The sequence below is a fragment of the Mobula hypostoma genome, chromosome 6 (genome assembly GCF_963921235.1).
Source record: "Mobula hypostoma chromosome 6, sMobHyp1.1, whole genome shotgun sequence".
Classification (NCBI taxonomy): Eukaryota; Metazoa; Chordata; class Chondrichthyes; order Myliobatiformes; family Myliobatidae; genus Mobula; species Mobula hypostoma.
The window spans coordinates 77792664-77806932 of NC_086102.1; positions in this window are offsets into that span (position 1 = coordinate 77792664).

Consider the following 14269-nt stretch of genomic DNA (forward strand, 5'->3'; position numbering starts at 1 on the left):
AAAATGAGCATCACAGCTGCAAAGTTCATTCAAGATTTAAAGCACAGAAACAGGTTTTCTGTCTCTTCTGAGATATTTTGTAAGGGCCATGTGCAATGGAAAAATGTAGTGCCTTAGTGAAGAATCCCTTCAGGATTCCTTTGTGAAGAAGCCCTTCATAACTTTCTTGTGTCTTTGTGCTTTGCAAGTACTAGAGATTCTCTGGTCACTTTGGGAAATAAAATATAAATTCCTCTATTCTTCAACTTGTTTGGATGATTTTGCATTGGGAAAACCACAAATCCATTGTTGCTCATTACACATTTTCAGTATTTAGCAAATCAATTAATGTTAAATCTGATACTTTGTGTTTTTGATAGAATACTCTGTTATTGATGCTGTCATTTTAATTTTGATTTTCAAACTTGAGCCTGATCAAGTGCATTGTCCCCTGTATGAAAGCCTCAACAGTGTGCAAAGAAAATGATCAGCATATTCACTTCTCTAAAACCTCTAATTTGTTAGCTTAAATGTATGACAATCTATACAGTATGTTTGTTACATATAACTAATATAGTAATTGTAAATAAATGATGCATACTTTACTGAAATACCTTTAGGAAATGATGCATTAATAGAGTTTGTGATGTCAATGCCTGTACTTTTGGTTTTGCCAGACCTAGCAATCACTAGCAACCAAAACTAGCTGTCATTGTCTCTTTGAATCTCTGAATTTCGTAGAAAGGTGCAATGATGAAGGGAACTGTGAACTCCACCATTTCCCATAGATCTGAAGAATGCATGACCTGCATGTATTTTGACATAGAAAATGCAAATCATGGTTGTAATTTGAGCACTTTTCCAGAGTAAACCAGGAGGTGTGGATGATACAATATATTGTGCATTCCTCTCTCTGAATGATGAGACGATGTGTTCCAGTTATCACAATGGGTCCTTAATGAAATGAGTTAAGCCATCCTTAGTCCCAGGTAGCACCAAGACCATTCGCTAGATTCATTCGTCCTTCATGCATATCTCTAACTCTATCCAACTTGCATTTAAAAACGGTGCACCATAGGACTTGACTTCAACATCTGCATACCTTTGTTTCATCACTCCTTCCTCCGCTTACAATTGGAGCATATCTGTTCCAACCTTTATTAAGCCTGGGTGACATCACTTTCCACTGGATCCCATTGCAAGCATACATGTTTTATAGTTTTATCACATTGAATCAAAGTGGATTTAATTTGGCCTTTTAGACACTGATCAACAAGAAAAGACTCTTTCATGTCAAAGTGAAACCAGATCTCTACGAAGTGATCTAAATTAATTATAGATATAAAAACACAAAATAATTGATTTCATTAAGTATTCACCCCCTTTAATATGACAGACCAAATCATCACTGGTGCAGCCAACTGATTTTGGAAGTCACATAATTAGTTAAATGGAGATCACCTGTGTGCAGTTGAGGTGCTTCAATTGATTGTAGTTAAAAATACATCAGTATCCTGGCAAAAACTACATTATGAAGACAAAAGAACATTCTCAGCAACTCTGTAAAAAGGATATTGAAAAACATAAGTCAGGAGATGAATACAAGAAAATTTCCAAGTCACTGAATATCCCTTGGAGTACAGTTAAGACAATCATCAAGAAATGGAAAGAATATGGCACAGCTGTAAATCTGCCTAGAGCAGGCCGTCCTCAAAAACTGAGTGACTGTACAAGGAGAGGACCAGTAAGAGGACTACTAAGAGACCTAAGACAACCCTGGAGGAGTTACAAGCTTTAGTGGCTGAGATGAGAGAGACTGTACATACAATAACTGTTGCCCAGGTGCTTCACCAATCACAGCTTTATGGGAGAGTGGCAAAGAGAAAGTCAACTGTTGAAAAAAAAACTCTCATGAAATCTGGGCTACAGTTTGCCAGAAGGCACGTGGGAGACTCCGAAGTCAGTTGGAGGGAGGTTTTATAGTCTGATGAAACCAAAATTGAGTTTTTTGGCCATCAGACTAAAGGCTATGTTTGGCATAAGCCAATCACCACATATCATCAGAAATATACCATCCCTATGGTGAAGCATGAGTGGGGATCCAGAATCAGCCATAATGGAATGAAGAAGTAGAATTGATGGGCTGAATGGTCTAATTCTGCTCCCAGATCTTATGGCAGCATCATGCTGTGGGGATGCTTCATTGAAACAGGCCCTGGAAAGCTTTGTGAAGGTAGAGGGCAAAATGAATACATGAAAATACAGGGAGGTCCTGGAAGAAAACTTGATGCAGTCCACAAGAGAACTGCAACTTGGGAGAAGGTTTGTTTTCCAGCAAGACAATGACCCTAAACATAAAGCCAAAACTGCACAGGAATGGCTTAAAAACAGCAAAATTAATGTCCTGGTGTGGTCAAGTCAGAATCTAAACCTCAATCCAATTGAGAAGTGGTTGCACTTGAAAAGGACTGTTCACTCATGATCCCCATGCAATCTGACAGAGTTTGAGCAGTTTTGTAAAGAAGAATGTGGAAAGATAGTAGTGTCCAGATGTGCAAAGCTGATAGAGACCTATCCACACAGACTCAAGGCTGTAATTGTTACCAAAGGTGCATCTACGAGGGGTGATTAATAAGTTTGTGGCCTAAGTTAGAAGGAGTCAATTTTAGAAAACCTAGCACATTTATTTTTCAACATAGTCGCCTCCTACATGTATGCACATAGTCCAGCAGTCGTGGAGCATACGGATCCCTTCTTTGTAGAAGTGATCCACAGCAGGGATGATTGATAAGTTTGTAGCCGAAGGTAGAAGGAGATGAGTTATTAATTTCAAACTTTCTGCATTATCACTCAAAGGGTTGAAGTGCACGTAATGAGAGCACCTTGAACCACCAGGTGGTCCACAGTAGGGGTGATTGATAAGTTCGTGGCCTAAGGTAGATGGAAATGAGTTATACAGCTCTCATTACACATACGTGCAGTTCAACTCTTTGAGTGAAAATGCAGAAAGTTTGAAGTGAATAACTCATCTCCTTCTACCTTGGCCACGAACTTATCAATCACCCCTACTGTGGACCGCTTCTGGAGGTCTAAGATGCCGACTTCTACAAAGAAGGGATTTGTATGCTCCACGATCGCTGGACAAAGTGTGTAAATGTAGGAAAAATAAATGTGCTAGGTTTTCTAAAATTGACTCCTTTAACCTTAGGCCACGAACTTATCAATCACCCCTCGTATTAAATACCAACTTGAAGGGGGTGATTAATTATGCAATCAATTATTTTGTTTTAAATAATTGTAATAAATTTAGACCAATTTGTAGAAATTTGCTTTCTGTTGATCAGTGTCAAAAAAGCCAAATTAAATCCACTGTAATTCAATGTTGTAAAAGGATAAAGCATGAAAACTTCCAGAGGGAGGGGTGAATACTTTTTATAGGCACTATAGCTTTGAGTACCACTTCACCTCACTCTCTCAATCTCCAATTACTCTTTTCTCCTTTAATCGGCTCTCCTCTCCCACCTCCTCTCTTTCTTGCTACTCAATCATATACTTTGCCTCCCCAAATCCCTACCCTAACTTTTCAATGTGGGACAATTGGACAGAATGGATTATTTTCTAAAAGTGTGAGAAGCAGGAAATAATAGCGTTCCAAAGAGGTTTGGTGGTTGAAGATAAGTATCAGAAATAACCACAAATGCTATTGAAATGCTAGCCTTCGAACCTGGAGAGCTGGTGTATTAGCTATGCTATATCTTTTTTGATAGATTATTGCAAATCAAGATAATAATGGATATGGAGGAACAGAAAAAGTTAGGTGACAGATTAAGCATGACAACACTAAACAGGTTCAAGGGCTAAAGAACTGACTTCATCTCCTATGTTGCCATGTTCCTAACTTCCTGTTCTCCTGTTGCCAACCCCAGGCCTGACTCTGTCTTAACCAAGACTTTGACTTTCTCATTTTACCTCCCAACTTTCTCTGAAGCCATACATTGCCATAGTTACTAACTTCTCCTTCTGAGGCATCTACACTCACATGACGTACTAATAATCCCTCTCATGAGAGGAATATCCCATCCATTGTAAAGATGCCTCCATACACCTCCGATACCCTCTTAGTCCATTTGCTACTGAAACCAACATTTAGAAAGCAGAATGTGGAACACAGACCAGTAAAGCACAGGAACAAGCTATTAGGATTTAAAGTGTTACATTTGTGCAAGAATATGGACATTAAGTCTGTGGTGATGCATTACTCTTGAGTTGTGTGAACATATGGAACACAAAAGGACTTTTTATATTTGCCTGCAGTACCTCTTATTCTTTATGGCTTAACACACAGATCAGTGCTTATGATGCTGTGATTGTCCATTTGTCCAGTGGCATGATATGGATGGCAGCCTTGTAGAGCTAAAGCTGCCATCTCCTTCCCTTTATTGCATTTTCCTTCCCAAAGAAGTAAACTTGTAATATGGTAAAGATATTTATTTTTTTCACCAAAATCAAGAATATATCGAGAGACAAGTTACCACTGAACAATTTTATTACTTAGAAAACAATGGCAAAAGTATTTATTGTTTTGTATATCTGTGTACATTTAATAAGTGAAGTGGCAATTGTCATACAATAGTGAATCAGTGGCACTGCATCTGATGTGTGCTTAATACTTTGCAAATGTTTGCACTGAGGTGATGCAGAATACTTGTATGCTTTCTTGTTTACATTGTGCCTGCTGCCCTTTTTTTTCAATAAAACAAATGTCATGTGAACCGGCACTTGTGAGTCAGTTTCATCCTCTTACCTTAGTTTCCTGTTCGAAAGTAGAAAGTAGAATATATAGAAAATCCCAGCATTCCCATTGGTTCTTATTCTTTTCTTCTGGCTATACGTCAGATTTACGATCTCGTTGTTATGATGTGAAATTTGTTGTTTTGTATTAGCAAGTCAGTGCAAAGATATAAAATACTGCATAAATAAATTAGTGCAAGAAAGGAATAATGAGATGGTGTTTGTTCATGGACTGAAATCTGATGGTGGACGGGAAGAACCTGTTCCTGAATTAGTGTTTGGGTCATAGGGCTCCTGTTTTCCCTCCCTGATGATAGTAATGAGAAGAGGGCATATCGTGGATAGTGAGAATCCTTAGTGATGGATGCTGCCACCTTCAGCGATGGGGTACATTGTGCACTTTAATGGAGTTGGCTGAGAATACAACCCTCTGCAGCCTCTTGCAATCCTGTGCACAGAAGCCTCTGTACTGGGCTGTAATGCAAACTGTCAGAATACTGTCTACCATGCATCTGTAGAAATTTACTGTAGAGTCTCTGTTGACATAATGGCGTGTTTTCTTCCTGAAGTCCTCAGTCATTTCCCTGGTCTAGCTGTTGTTGAGTTTCTGCTTGATTTTTGCAACATCAGTCATCCGGCTCACCTATCTCGCTTCTGTAAGCCTCCTCATCGCCATTTGAGATTTTACCAACAACAGTACCATCACCTGTGATATTATAGATGACATGTAAGCTGTGGTTAGCCACAAGTTATTAGCATAGAGAGAGTAGAGCATTGATCTAAACAGACATCCTTGAAATGCACCTGTGTTGACTGTCAGTGAGGAAGAGATGTTATTGATCCACTTCCTGTTTATTTATTTATTTATTGGGATACAGCGCAAAATAGGCCCTCTGGCTCTTTGAGCTGTGCTACCCAGCAATCCCCCAATTTAATCCAGTCAATTTACAATGACCAATTAACCTACCGACCGGTATGTCTTTGGACTGTGGGAGGAAACCAGAGCATCAGGAGGAAACCCAGGTGGTCAGGGGAGAACGTACAAACTCCTTACAGGCAGTGGTGGGAATTGAACCCGTGTCACCTGTACTGTGAAGTGTTGTGCTAACCACTAGGCTACCGAGCTACGTTCACTGGAAGTCAAGGATCCAGTCGCAGAAGGAGATAGGGAGGACCAGGTTTTAAATCTTATTGATCAGTTATGAGGCATTGGTGGTAGTGAATGGTGAGCTGTGATCAATAAACTGCAGCCTGGTGTATGCTTTGTTGTTGTTTAGGTGCTCCAAAGCAGAGGGCAGAGCCAGTGAGATTACATCCACTGGAGACCAGCTGCTGCATTAGGCAAATTGAAGTGGCTTTAGATTCCTGCTCAGGCAAGAGTTAATTCTAACCATCACCAGCCTGTCAAAGTTCTTCATTATGGTGGAACAGAATCAGAATCAGGTTTATTATCACCGGCATGTGTCGTGAAATTTGTTAACTTAGCAGCAGCAGTTCAATGCAATACATAATATATAAGAAAAAAAACAAAATATAATAATAATAACAAATAAATTTCACAGCTTCTGTACCGCCTATCTGATGGTAACAGTGAGAAAAGGGCATACCCTGGATGTTGGAGGTCCTTAATAATGGATGCTGCCTCTCTGAGACACAGTTCCTTGAAGATTTGAAGATGTTCTGGGTACTTTGTAGGCTAGTACCCAAGATGGAGCCAGCTAAATTTACAAACATCTGTCCTGTGCAGTAGGACCTCCCTCCCCACCCCACCCCACCACCAGACAGTGATGCAGCCTGTCAGAATGCTCTCCATGGTACATCTATAGAGGTTTTTGAGTGTATTTGTTGACATACCAGATCTCTTCAATATGAGCGTTACTGTTGGATAGTCTTCTTGTCATTCTGAATTTATCAATTGGAGCACATACTAGGGAATTATAGCCATGGTGAAGTGTGTACATTTGGTAATGTGATCACAATGAAATGTGCCTCTGAACACTTGTACTGTTCAAAATTCCAATGAAATAACTTCAGCCCAGAGCTAAGATACTCTGTTTTTGTTTAGGTACTGAAATAATGACTTGAATTATTGAACTCAACCAACAAATGTCAGCAGAGAAATTATTTCTGCACAGATGTAAAGCCTAATTCTCTATCAAGGTCTGAAGAAAATGCTCTGAAACTTCCCCAGGGATTCTGAAGCATGAGCCATAATACAGGGGCTCCTCAGATGTCATGTCCACATCTGCCACTCATTTTGGTGTCCTTGTGCAAATAGTCAGTTTTAATCCTGTCTGATTTGTGACATCCACAGGAAAAATTGTTTTTCTATGACAGTTAAAACACTGCAACTGATGGGATCGTGGAAAGAATCTGTTAGCAACACTCAGTAGGTGTAAAGTTGAATCAAGTTCACAGTTTTGGTGAGTGAGACAGAAAACACTGACTGCGATTAAGTACATTAATCATTTATTTGCAAACAGTAAAAATTCGGCCAAACATTCATGTTCCCCAAGTTACAGAAACTAGAAAGTTGAACATTCAACTGACACACTTAGCTAAAAGTGAGGAGAGCATACCTTCCCAATGGTTATGTGCACCACTTGCCTTAAACAAAGGAAGAGCGAGAGCAAGCCTCTTCCATGTGTTATTTTATACCTGGGATATTTGAAACTGGACATCAGGCAGCCAGCCAATGGGAAAAGCTGATGCAGTTTCTAAACTAACCAATCATGATGGAAGCAGCTTTCAACAAGCAGAATAAGCCATATGCCCCCACAGGACAAGAGGTCAGTCAGCATCTGTGGAAAGAGAAACAGAGCTAATGTCTCAAATTGAATATCCTTTGCCAGAAATGTGGAAGATCAAAAGGAACATAATTTTAAGTTGTAGATGACATGGAAGGGAGTATGGATCTGATGAAGAGAATATCAGTGATAATGAGGTAAGGTTGTTGTGAGGATGAGCAGTCATTGAGTCAAATGTGTTAATGAGACCAGTTAGAGAGTGATTCCATGGACAAAGAAGCAAAACAAGTTGCCAATAACAGGGCTGTGGGATATACTCAGTGGACCAGCAGAGAGAAATTTTAACTCGCCATCAGATGGATGACTTGCAGCAGAAGTCACCAGTTTTGATACAAAGAATGCAGTTTACCCGAAGTAGGAGAATTTGAGATTGAGCAGTGTTTACAGATACTCAGACAGAGCTATCACTTTTTGGCTTCGATAGAAGTTGGCGCTTTGCTGGACCTACTGAGCCAGGACACCCAATTCTCTCAAATCTGGATCCTTCCAGGGTTCTTTGAGGAGGACATATGTGAGTGGGTTGCACACAAGGGTGAGTAATTGATGTAAACTCCTCTATTCTCTCTGCTGCTTTGGAGGGTGCACTTGGCTTGGTTATCTCCATCAGCAGATGGAGGCAGTTCATTAATTGAGACTGACTTTGATATAAATAAATAAAAAACAGGGTGGATAGAAATAGTGAATTTTTCAGAATAGATGGGCTGAAGGGCCTGTTCCTGTACTGCGGTACTCTGTGACTCTATGAATATATTAACCTTTATTGGAAATAATATAAAACTATCAAATAACCTGACCACTTTAGCTTTTATAGGCCAAGATTTGGATGCTGCATGAGTTTCCACGTGTTGGAAGTGAGTTTGGCACCAAGTTAACCCATTGGCTTCTTGTACACTTCATGCCACCCGCACAACTTGTTCTGCTACTGACAGTCCCTGTGAAGTTATTGTTTGTTTCATTGAACCCATAGAACCCAACTTCCTAATTTGCCTGATATCAATAAGAAGGCAGCTTCTGAGTGGGAAGGACGTAAGTGTTCTGGCACAGCTCAAATGTGAAATGAACAGATTTATAGTCTATAATCTCCTTAATTGTAACAATTAATTTTGTCGCTTGGATTTCATTCCACTGAGATGCAGAGGTGGCACGGTCACAACTGTACTTAGTAGATGAGCATGTAAATAGAAATTGGAAGTGCTCAGCACTGATCTCCAGCAGGGACCATCAGGAAGGTTTAACGACTCTTCCTGAAGTCTGAGAGCTTTCCCCAGCTGGCAATGAATCAGTTGACCTTGGGCTTGGTCAGAGGAAGGGGAAAGAGAGAGAGAGAGAGAGGCAAGAGTGCGGTGTTCAGGACCTGCATTCCTACTAGGATGTGGTTTAGTGATTTAACCAGCTTGAGAAAAGTGAGTATATGTGTCAATTGTAAAGAATCCTGCAGTTTGAGTAGTTCCCATCATGTCATTCCCACTTCACAAATATGCACGTCTCTGTGCAAATCCTTTTGTGAATGTTCTGACCATGCCAGGCCCTCATGGCCTCCTTTAGTCTTTGTCCTCTGAGATGCCATAAAGGCATCGAGCTTGCTTCCCCAGCTGCCTCTGCCAATGTGAGATCCTCTGTTAACAGAAAGTTGTGTGCACACAAGAACTCCCCACAAACCTTTGCCAGAGCAAATTTGGGTACCAATTCAAGGACATTTTATTTATAAGGTGCTGTAAAGTTTTTTTTATGTCTACCTGAACATCCGTGCACACTTATCAGTTCCTTGAAACCACAAAACAAAATTCACTGACAGACAAAATCTAGAATGCTGCTTAAAAGAAAGCAGAAAAGCCTCATTAGTGTCAATTAAGGTTGTTAAATATACTAGCATGTGCTTGCTTGTGTGCCTAAACTCATTAAGTGGTTACAAAGGTTTTTTGCTAACATGCAGATAAAATCAGGAGGTGGGAGTATTGATGGCAGGTTGCATTGATCAAAAAAATTTAAACTTTTAATCTTTTCACCCACACTTGGGATTAAATTTATCTCATGTTTTTTGATTTAAATTTGTTTTTCAGTATCATTGCACCACTGATATCCATTATTGCACTTCAGATATAGCACAGTACAGGCCCTTTGGCTTGTGATGCTGTGCTAACCTTTTAACTTACTCTAAAATTAATCTAACCCTTTCTTCCCACATAGTCCTCCATTTTCCATCCATCATCTTAAATGCCCCTAATGTAGCTGCCTCTACCATCCTTGGCAGGGCACTCCATACACCCAGCACACTCTGCGCAAGAAACTTACCTCTGACATCCCCTACATACTTTCCTCCAATCACCTTAAAATTATGCCCCGTTGTATTCAATAATTCTTCCCTGGCAAAAAAACGTCTCCAACTATCCATTCAACCTATGCCTCTTAACATCTTGTACTCCACCATCCAGTTGCCTCTCATTGTTCCTCACACCAAAAAAAAAGCACTAGTTTGCTCAACCTGTCTTCAAAAGACATAATTTCCTATCCAGGTGGCATCTTGGTCAATCTCCTTTGCACCCTCTAAAGCTTCAATATCCTTCCTATAATAAGGCAACTGGAACTGAGCACAATATCCCAAGTGTGACATAACAGGTCTTTTAACAGCTGCAACATTTCCTTAGAGCTTTTGAACTTAGACCCCTGACTAATGAAAGGCAACACAACATATGTCTTCTTAACAGACCTACGAGCTTGTGCAGCAATTTTCATGGATCTATGGATGTGAACCCCAAGATCCTCCTGTTCCTCCACAGTTAAGGATTCTGCATTAACCCTGAATTATGCCTTCAAATTCGAGCTTCCAAAGTGAATTACCCTACACTTTTCCTGGTTGAACACCATCTGCCATTTCTCTGCATCCTGTCATTGTCTTGTTGCAACCTATGACAACCTTCTACAATATCTGCATCTCCACCAACCTTCATGTCATCTGCAAAGTTACTAACCCATCCATTCACTTCCTCATCCAAGTCATTTATAAAAATCAAAACACCTGTGGTTGCAGAGTAGATCCCTACAAAACACCACTGGTCACCAACCTCCAGGCGGAACATGTTCCATCTACAGCCACTTTCTTTCTTCAATGTACAAGCCAATTCTGAATCTACGTGGCCAAACTTCCCCAGATCCTGTCATGGTTCCAACAGAACAACAGCAGGAATCGAAGTTACGACACTCCAATTCCCTGGAGTATGGTTACCCGCTCCTGTCTCTTTAATTCTAAAATTTCAAAAGCTCCAGCACAACTTCTTTCTCTTTCATGTTGAAATGTTCTGGAATATCAGTTTGCTTTATGCCATCCTCACAAACATCAAGGTCCATCTCACTGGTGACTAGTTCAGGTTGAAGCTTAATTACTATTCAACCATACATGAATGTAGCCAGTTAAGCACATTACCAACAGCACACTACACATAGCACAAATAGCACATATAGTTGTGATTGCAGAAAAGCATACAAAGAAGTGAATGTATAGCCCAAGTCCCTGAGTGGCATGACGAAACTGATGGTAAGTTGTCCTAGCCCAGCTTGTTCTTCCCACTAGCTCACTGAGGAGGGCAGCACTGAGCGGGGGGGGGGGGGGGGTTGTGGGTGCACAGTCCTCAACCCAGTGCAGATTCTTGTGCGATACTGAAGCAAGGTATTTATTAAGGACTTTCCCTACCTCCTCGGTCTCTAGGCACATGTTTCTTCTTCGATCCCTCATTGGTCCTGCCCTCACTCTAGTCATCCTTCTGTTCTTCACACACATGTTGCACCCCTTGGGGTTTCCTTAGTCCTATTCATCAAGGTCTTCTCACGCCCCCTTCTAGCTCTCTTAAGTCCATTTTTCAGCTCCTTCCTGGCTACCTTTTAACTCTCTAGATCCCTGTCTGATCATCACTTCCTAAAACTTAAGTAAGTTTCTTTCTTTCTCTTTTTTATGTTTCTCATCTCCTGTCAGCAAGAAGACGAAGCTGAGACATCTGCTGAAACTGCTACTGTCCCGTTGAAGGTAAAACTGGGTGGTATAGATCTGGAGAAAGTGATAGGAGATTTAGAGAGGACATGCTGGGGGAGGATTTCCATCCAGAGAGTACTTGGAATACAGTGTCTCAGAGAGTGCTGGCGGCAGAGTATCTGATTGCATTTACAAGGTGTCTAGACAAAGTATTTGAATCATCTAGTCATGGAACAGCATAGATCAACTGATGAAAGATGTGATTAATAACAGATGGGTCAGTATGGACATGGTGGTCAGAATGGCCTGTTTCCATGCCCCATGACTCTATTGTATTCCATGAGTATTCTCAAAGGCTGTTGGGTTGAGAGTTCCAGCATTTTAACCCAGCAATGATGAAGAATCGATGATTATACTGTTGTAAATTAGACTGATGTGCCAATTAGATAGGGACCTGCAGGCAGACGTTTCAGTTTCAATACAGCTTAGAGCAACATCTGACAGTTGTGATAAGGTGTATTCAATATTCTCAAAAGGACATCCAATCTTATCAAACTAAATGAAAATGGATGTGTGAAATTGGATATATTTTTGCTATAATGCTAGTGAAATTATTTTAGTGAGTCAGCGATAAACTAACACAATGTGCAGCATAAGATGAATACTCCTACAATTCAGAAACGCCAAGATCTGCAACCCTACTTTTCACAAATTTCTCAGTTTTCTGCAAAGTGCTCTGATGATTAAAGGAAAGGTTCATCAACTACGTTGTGATGTAATGCTAAGCTTAGTGTACTTTAGTTTATTGCTGAAGATTATTTTCCGGTATATATAAAAATACAATCCTTAATCTGTTATCTCTCTCAGTCTGAAGCCACTGGGATTAATTTCACATCTCATTACCTTTGATATACACGCATAATCTTCCCAAAAGACAGTGACTGGGTCATCTCCTGAAGAGAAACGCATGATCTGTAGAACAGGTAAGAGCTTGAAAAGTATTGGTGTTGGAGTGACTTGGTACACTAAACACTAAAATTAACATGAAGGTACATCAAGCAATCAGCACGTGTGCATGAGTACATGGTTAGCGTCAATGCATGGCATGACAGTGCAACTAGTAGAACGGTCTCACCGCTTCCATGACCCGGTTCAATCCTAACTTTGGGTGCTGTCGATGTGGAGTTTGCACATTCTCCCTGTGTGAGTGTGTGCGTCGGCCTGGTTACTATGGATTCTGTCCACACCCCAAAGACATGTGGATCGATAGGTTACTGGCCATGGAAAGTGTGCGGGTAAGTGGTCGAATCTCAGGAGATTTGATTGGAATGTTAGGGCACTAACAGTATAGGATAGTAGAAATTGGTGCTTGATGACTGACAATGGACTCAGTGTTAACATAACCCAATGGAAAATGTAGAGACATTACTTTGGGAGCTTGCGTGACCTGCTTGCAATAACGCGTACATAGCTGGTATCCCTGCCTAAAGAAAATACACTTTCAATAAAAGGAGTGCAACAAAGGGATGTGTCATATGAGGAAAGGTTAAGCAGATCGGGCCTGTGCTGCTATGTGTAATAGTATCACCGCAACTTTCCACCACCTTAATAGTGATAGGATTCCTCTTGTTCTTATCCACCAACCCATCAGACTCCACATCCAACGCATTGTACTCCACAACTTCTGCCATCTATTCGTTTCGACTACCTATTCATTTCCATAGATGCTGCCTGAGCTGCTGAGTTCCTCCAACGTTTTTTGTGTGCTGCTTTGTAATAGTGAGAGAAGTGAGTACATTAAAATGTATAGAATTCTTATGGGCTTGATGAGATAGATACAGAATGGGGTGTCTGAAACCTGAGATCACAAACACAAAATAAGAAAACTCTTTTTCAGGACAGATATGGCAAGTGGTTTCTTCCTGACCCATTTTTAATGTTCATTTCTTACTTTTTCTTTTAAATATTAATCTTCTCCAGAAAGCAGTGACCAATAACAGTCTCAGTTTGCTTCTAGTTAGTTTGTGGTTTTACAGGTGCTGTATCACAGTTAAGACTTTGTCTGTTCTCATCTCCACCTTCACTGTTTCCTGCACTCACTCTTTGCAAAGGGCTGCCCCCAGGATACATTCTCTAACATACCAAATCAATTTAGACCATCAGAGTTCTCTCTGTCCTTGTCAGTACCTCAGGCTTGTTGATTGCCTTTCTTTATTCATGCTTATGAAACCACTTTTTCACTTTTCCTCTAGAATATAGAACAAGCACAGGTAAGAGCAGGTCTGCACCATCCATGATGTATTTTTAATTATTCCCAACTCCTGTTCCCACCTATTCACTGCCTGTTCATTTGTCACTCTCTTAAATGTGCTATCGTATTTGCTTCCACCATCTCCCCTGGGAGCACACTCCAGGTACCTACCACTCTGTGTAAAAAGACACCTTCATAACTCTTTAAACTCTTTCCCTCTCACCTTAAAGCCATGCAGACTATTCCCAATAAATCCATGCTTTCCACACGTGAGTAAATCCTGATTTTTTTTTCCCCATTAGTTTTCATACCACTGATATAAAGTTGCCTGACCTTTATTTTCCTGGATTATCCCAGTTCTTTCCAAATCGTTTTGATGCATTTCTCTATGGATCATAATTGCTCCCTAACATGACTGAAAGCTCCTAAACAATTGAGTGTGCATCTTCAGGCTCTTGTACCTCTTCCCCAATAGCA